This window comes from Dreissena polymorpha, chromosome 10 (genome assembly GCF_020536995.1).
Source record: "Dreissena polymorpha isolate Duluth1 chromosome 10, UMN_Dpol_1.0, whole genome shotgun sequence".
Lineage (NCBI taxonomy): Eukaryota > Metazoa > Mollusca > Bivalvia > Myida > Dreissenidae > Dreissena > Dreissena polymorpha.
The window spans coordinates 37,964,637-37,972,726 of NC_068364.1; the positions used below are offsets into that span (position 1 = coordinate 37,964,637).

The window sequence follows — 8,090 nt, forward strand, 5'->3', positions numbered from 1 at the left end:
ACCTATTCTTTCCCTTTCAATATCTCCAAAAGATAAAGTCAGCATACCAGTCTAACGTGTTAAACATGGCTCAGAGAAAAACTAAAAAACCTAAATTAAAAAATCAAATAAAGTATGTTTTATTTAATAAAAAGATTTGTATTCTTATTATTTTAATGATATCAAACTTTAGATTCGTTTGTTCGGAATTGATAAAATATTACTCCTGCCGATTTAACTATTTTTGATTGGTTCGAAAGAAGATTTAGAAGCTGATACAAAAATGTCAACCAGAACCAATTAACTAACGTTTGCGACTTATTTTTGATATATTTTCGTCGGACTGAAAACAGAAAACCCTTCAATACGATATATATTTTAACCAAGAATCGTAAATATTTCGAAATTTACCATATACAAGTGGAGAAATGCTAAAAATGCAATGCCTCCTCGCTTGCAACAGTTACAGGTGATTTATTTAACGACTGCAAATGATGTAGATCTTTAGTTTAAATGATAAAAGAGTTCTTCGTTCAACAAATTTTATTGGAAGAATTAAATATTGTGCATGGTAAATATAGTTTTATTTAATATGACTATGGGATATATCACTCAGTCTCGGGGCCAAACAAACCTTCTTCGCAAGGTGCCTCCTTCTCTTCCCCTTAACCAAAAGGGCCCTTTCCTCTACAGAAATTCTTTAAAATCATGCATTTTTCTCTAAATTTCCAATCTACTTCAGTATATTTCACCCCCCAAAGCCAGACAATTTCTCTTTTTTCCCTCAAAAAAGGCTGTGGGCAGTGTGGCCCTTTCCCCAAAGTTGGTGTTTTCGCCCTGAGTCTTCGATAGTCTGATGCTTAGTCAGAACAGAATTCAGTTGTAGTGGATAACAATTTTGCTAGCACTAGTTGCAACAGGTCTTCAATATAAAGCTTAGTTGTGAAAAGGCATTATTGTCCTTAATTCCCAGCATGTTTGGCCCTGAATGAAAATAAACATTGCATTCTTATTGAGGTATACATGTAGTTGTTTAAGGTGTTCCAAATCACGTTTTTTGTCATGTTATTTCGTCATATAATAATGTTTAGAAAAAGGAAGATACTTTCATTCTCTGTTCTATTTGTCACAAAAACAATAAAATACTTGTTAACATGCCTATAATCCAACTTAATCCAACTTGTAGTACGTTGTACATCGATTCTGTCACATTAACAGCAGTTTCTCCCACACTGGGTATGTTCTCAAAACATTAAAGATTTTGAAAACACTTACATTTATGTTGATTCAATTTGTGTCAAGTATTAACCTTCCACATCATAAAATTCTGTTAAACGGATGAGTACCTAAGTGCTACGTATTTACGGATCGCCAAAGTCGCATTTGACAATTACAATTTCTGGTTGGCGATCAAAAATAAGATTTTATTGAAATTGGCGATTGAACATTTTTTCCCCTTTTTTCAAATTCAGTCTCTTCATGTAAATTCCTGTTTACAGTCCGTATAAATTGCCAGAAACATCGTTTAGGTTACAATATACTAAATCTTTTTGGAGTGCAATGCTATACTCTTTAAAAACCTGAACATCATTTATAAGAAGACACAATTCTCTGTGTGGGCACTTGCCATGACTTTATTTTAGAATGTTTCTTTGTGCATGTGGTAGGGAAAACATTGATGTTTAACAGAAATTCACTCATTTGCTTGAAGGTTAAAGACTACATGAGACTTTGACAGATGGCGGGAAACCCTCATCCACTGGTACGAACCCGGTAAATTGATGGCTGTAAAACAGTGACCGCTGATTCGCATCGAGTTCTTTCTTGCAAAACGCACGACCCCCCTTTTTTATTGTCTAAATCATTGCGACTTGGAATGCTCTTTAAGAAAAGGTATGGTTATGGGGGTCTCTATGCGCAAAAGTTTGACTTTATTTTTTGTTGAAGTTATTGCTTTTACATTGAATTTGTGTAGGAAATCTTTTGGTATATTGTAACCTAAACTAGCTTTAGGTAAAAATGAAATATCATCTGCAAGTGCAAAATATGACTGGGAAAGCTGATTTTTGGTCATTTCTTAACAAAAGAGAAGAAAATAAGTGCCTTAAATGCATGAATTCAGATAATTTGACCTGGAATAGTTGTTTTTCAAGTTGACCCCCACCCTGATATAGCCAAATAAGGGCTAAATTGCTTTCCGACTTGAATTCAAAGGCATATTGGTTGACCGTGTAGCGTTAGTGTGCTACATGAAGTCAGAATTCAACGCCAGGAACTCCGTGATCCAGTAACGCAACAATAGCTAGTGCATAAAGCATGAACATTCAAACAGAGCCCCATTTCACCGACATGGAATGGCGGACATTTTTACAGTTTGGACAGTGCAGCAGACACTTAATTGAGGCAGCCTTCATATTTAGTACAATCATGAACATAACAAGGTTTATTACTTCATATTATTCATAAAAATACACTAAAAATACTTAAATGCATGTTTTTTGCCATTTTATATCTATTTTTTATTGGGAATTTTGACTTTTTCAGGTAGAGGAATGTCTGCAACTAAGCCGAGGGCCACTGGATAAGGGTTGTTGATGGTAAAACAGGTAATAATACTAAATTATTATCATGTACGCAAGCCAATAAGCATATTTATGATGCTTAAGGTGTGAAATACTGTCATAATCAGGTTTGTGGTCACTCAAACCCTTGCCGCCATGCAATTCCCCGTGCAGTTTGTATGGATAGTTCCGCGTCCTGACACATAAAGCTCGCGCTTTGTTGGCAGCAGAAGTTGGCACTTAACAGGTTTATCCTTGTTCCTTAGCATGTATGCAGTGCATCTGAGTTGATATGCTACTTGTAACCCTACAATTAGCTTGTGTTTGGTATTGTTTTCTCACAATATGCTTACAGTCATGGTCCCGGCTTGAAAGGATGTGGCGTCCGACTTAAACATAGGATTGTTGTAGCAAGAGTCCCCTTCATCATTTACCTTAGAGGGATCTTTTTGCCAAAATGTGGCACTTTCAGCAACCAGTTTAGTTTTTCATTTGGTACATGCTTCTCTCATTCAGTGATTTATGGGAAGTATTGACCTTATTTGCTTGTCTTTGCATACAAAGGTGACATGGATCAATGATATGTGTTGTGTTGAGAATTCTGCGGGAAGCTGTGTCCCCAGAAGATGTACTAGAAACCTCTTTCAGGAAGCCTGCATTGATCTGAGCTGCCTTTCTGCCCCTGTTACTTCATAGAACTTCATTTCTAAGCTTATAATGCTCTCCAACATATATGTATCTTGTTCATTTTAACCTTTCCTTCTAGTTTAAACCCCCAAAATGAGCATTTTTGTCTTTCGCTCAGTTATTAACGCCCATTTTGACCAGATTGCCACCATAAAAATAGTCAAAAGTACTTGTTTTGCGCCCAAAATATGAAATTTTGTATTCTCTTGAACCTCTGAATGACAGCTGGCAGAGCATATTGACCATCTGCTGCAGTTTAAAGGCACCCATGGCATTATATGCTAGAATATACCATTTGCGACTGGTAAATAAATGGGCTCCGAGCAACAAGGCGCTTTCAAGATTTCACACTTTTATACGTGTGAAACAACAAGTTATAGGAAGCTTATTGATTTCTACACTTCAAAGTATCTTTGATCTCTCATTTTTGCTTAATTGTTGTTTGTCTTGGATGAAATTGGATATTTTTGCTGTGAAAATGACATTTTTGGGGGTATTTAAAAAAAAACACACACAAAAAAGACATTATCAAAATTGCTTGGAGTGAAAATATCTAACAAGTTCATTCTTTCCCCACCCCGCATAAGCCCCACGTGCCTGTCCATATGGTTTGTTTTGGTATTTTGTTGCAGATATTGAACACAACAGCTTTAACTCTTAAAGGGACATTTAAGCTTTAACAGCCCTTAAATCGCCTTCTTCGGACCGAAAACACCCGCATGTGAAAATGTGATCTAAAATGGCCAAATGGACAGATAATCCAGCCAAACTTAATATATTGGTGCAATATGAATAGGAAGATAATAATATGCAAGAAAAACACATTTCATTCAGAACATATTTTTCCTTTAGGTTACAATATACTAAATCTTTTTGGAGTGCAATGCTATACTCTTTAAAAACCTGAACATCATTTATAAGAAGACACAATTCTCTGTGTGGGCACTTGCCATGACTTTATTTTAGAATGTTTCTTTGTGCATGTGGTAGGGAAAACATTGATGTTTAACAGAAATTCACTCATTTGCTTGAAGGTTAAAGACTACATGAGACTTTGACAGATGGCGGGAAACCCTCATCCACTGGTACGAACCCGGTAAATTGATGGCTGTAAAACAGTGACCGCTGATTCGCATCGAGTTCTTTCTTGCAAAACGCATGACCCCCCTTTTTTATTGTCTAAATCATTGCGACTTGGAATGCTCTTTAAGAAAAGGTATGGTTATGGGGGTCTCTATGCGCAAAAGTTTGACTTTATTTTTTGTTGAAGTTATTGCTTTTACATTGAATTTGTGTAGGAAATCTTTTGGTATATTGTAACCTTTATCAATATTCCCTACTTTACCTAATCAGTACCTACTTCCACAAGTAATTGCCATAAACGCCACATGGGGTTATAGATAATCCACTGATAGGAGATAGCATGACGCGCATATCAAATATCAAAGCTACATAACACAGTCATGTCTGCTGACACGGATGCATCATGAGAAATTCCCAGGTAACTTTCCAGTTGCCAATCTGTGATGTCACAGTCCAATCGGTTTACGAGAACGCTTATGAGGGCGGGCTTAACCGGCGACTATTGATTTTGATTGAAGTCGGTCAGTCATGAAGTAAGCGTCTATTGGTGATAGATTAAGAAGGAATCACAGTTTTACCATTTACGTAATATAAAACGGTAATTAAAACAGTACATTAAAGATTGCATCGGGCATTATCATTACACCTTTTTCCTGCAAACAATTACTGTAAAATTGCCTTAAACTATTGTTACTTATGAAAATTTAAAGGAAAATGTTGCGCAATTAATTACTTATGGAGAGTGAAGACAAGGGTCGATAACAATTTTATGCGGTAACAATTTATTTCCAGTACATGAATCTTTCATCATGTCTGTTTATAGAACTTATTTACACGTTTTTTTCTACAGCCACGTGATAGACATTGCTGCCTAAACTCCATTTGTACTTATCTACCGAATTAACCATTCACTGTATATGTATTAACCCGGGTTTTAATAAGAGCGCGAAATTGTTGCTGTTGTCTGTCAATTAACACCAGTGCTAAAGCTATGCCTAAATGGAAGGGCGCCGTGCCCTGCCCTCCGGAGCCCCGCCCTGCCCTTCTGATGCACCCCCTGCCCTTCAGTGCTTTCCACAGGATGTTTGTCAGGCGCCCCGGGGCTGATAGAGATGGTTCGGGAGGACATGTTGATTTATTTTTTAATTTAAAATGTCAATTCACTTTCTGTGGTGCGTTATAACTCAAAGAAAAACAGCGTCAAAAGACGTCTTTTGGTGCGCTATGACTCTTCAAGAAAATCCTCCAGTCATTAAAAATATATATAATTTTTTATATTGTTTAATTGTTTTAAAACTTTCTCGCACAGATAGTTGAATCCCGACTCGAACGATTCGCCAATACATCCGTTTCAACCCGACTCTATTACTGTATACGTACTACTTTTCAAGTTTCTATTTTTTACCCGATAATCCCGTTTATTCTGTTTTTTTATGAATCACTTTCTGGAAAATATTCACAATAAAAGCTCTCAATTATTTCTTTAACACAAACCTTGCCATTTGTGTATAGTATCAAATAAATTTTAAGTGACTATTTATAGATTTGATGAAATATTGCCTCCGAACATGCGTCAATCCCCTGACGTGTTGTGTGCTTGTTAAAACGCTCAATACACGCACGCTTTCTAAATGACGCGACATTGTACATGCTGCATAATTTTCGCGCTCTTTTAAATTGAGAAAAAGCTTCGACACAAAATAAATTTGCACTGCTAATTTGAAGCAAGAATATTTTAACGATTCTGTAACATTTACATTCGGAAGTGTGTTTCGGATTAAGAACGCGTTAACATCGACTTACTAGAATGGGTTTCGGATAACAAATTTAATTATTCACATTTGAGATTTCAACAAATATTAACAGTTGCGTTATAAATTCAATGATAATTTGTTTAAACACTTTACGAGTCGAATACATGTTTTGATGGAATTATGCAATAAATGCACGTTGTCCACGAGGATTACGGCCGGTTGCCATCATCAGTCTTCTAAGTATTGATTATCGGACGAAACATTTACAAGTGTGCGTAATTAATTCAATGAAAATTTGTTAAAGCGCATTACGTGTCGAATAAATGTCAGAAAAACGAGGTGAATTAGTTTTATAAATGGACATGATGAAATATACATGTACTGGAATAATATTGTATTCGCATAATTGTAACCGGGAGTTATTTGCACAACTTACTCGCTAAATTGGTTAATTGTTTACCACTTGCAATTAATTTCTCGTATTAATTATGAGTCATAGAAACACTTGATTACAGTAAAAAGGTGTGATGATGATGCCCGAAACAGTCTTTAATGTACTGTACTGTTCTATTTACCGGTTTTATATTACGTAAATGGAACAACTTCTTGCTAATCAAGCTGCGATAAAATCTTACTTCGTGCCCGACGTCAATCAAAAATAATGGTCGATAGTTAACCCCGCCCTCATATGCATTCGCGTAACCGATTGGACGATGAACATCACAGTTTGACGACTGGAAAGTTACCTGATACATCCTTGTCAGCATTTAATTGACTGTGTAATGTGGCTAGAATAATCGATACGCGCGTCATGCTATTCTCTTATCAGTGGCTTATCCATTACCCCATGTGGTGTTTATGGCGATTACTTGTGAAAGTATGTACCAAGTGCTCTTTTAAAACAGGGAATATTGATACACTGATAAAAAAATCTTGACAATCTCCACTTTCTTTTACTGCAAAATACACTGATCGGAAAATTCCCGGCGAGGGATCGTTAAATGGCCTGTGGAAAACCCTGCCCTTTATTAACCATACATGCCCAGATTGTCCGGGATTGTCCTGTAATTAAGAAATGAATGACGTAAGCAAAAATAACGTGTAGTCGTCGCAGTCGTCTGCAAGAGTTCTCAGCGTCAAGTCGTTGTATCGTCAGTTACCCTGGTGAAGAGCGGTCCGTCCAGCCTTCCAGATTGATATCAACTGAACACAACACCCAAAGTACAATAGTAAGTACTATACCATTCCAAATAAGCCGCGCTTTACTCCAACTCTCAGACAAATAGCCTCTGCCCGTGGCGGGTGACGAGAGAATCACCTCTAGGAACTTCATCTGTAAAAATGGAATATTTGCAAACGTTTGCAAACCCCCGTATTCCCTCGGATCCCACCTTAGTCGGTAGTCCATCCATAACAATCTTATTCCGGTAGTGTAGGATAAAATGCCTTGAACTTCATCAAAATTCACAATTGATTTCACGTTCAGTTTCATCGTCACATTGACTGCAGAGAGTTGTTCGACCACCGGCCGAACATTGAAATTGTATCCATTCGTTAGATTCGACAGAAGATTTTCTGTGTCAGAAACTGTCCTCTCGCCAACCGCATTGCTCGATAGCAGACCTATCAACATAATCATCATGACTATCACCACCGCCATCTCGGCCTGCGGTTGACTTGAATTAACACAGCCGTTCACCGGAAATGACAAAACAATTGATACTGCAGCGTTTTTAACTCGATCTTTGAAAAAGAGTGTATGTTTTCACGCGTTTACGAAAACTGCTGAAAGGTGCCCTCAAAACAACGTACATTAGTGGAATCGTGATATTTTCCGCGCATGCGCACTGACATATTGGCAAAAGCATTTGTAATGTCATTTGTATTTCATAATTTTTTAATACGACCGTAAAAGCATTTAATAAGCTTTTCATAAGTTGTCTATAATTCCCATTCAATGTGTCTTAAAAAATAGTAAAAATAGAAACATGTGTACTGATTGTTTATTTTTAGGCGTACACTAGTT

The 8,090-nt window shown here is 36.8% G+C and overlaps 1 long non-coding RNA gene across 1 annotated transcript; it reads left to right on the forward strand.

The window, feature by feature from the left end:
* Window positions 1-1,694: 1,694 nt before the first annotated feature.
* LOC127848359 (uncharacterized) lies at window positions 1,695-4,521 on the forward strand. Its single transcript, XR_008034464.1, has 3 exons — window positions 1,695-1,872; window positions 2,524-2,585; window positions 4,262-4,521. It is a non-coding gene; the product is annotated as an uncharacterized LOC127848359 (long non-coding RNA).
* The last annotated feature ends 3,569 nt before the right edge of the window (window positions 4,522-8,090 follow it).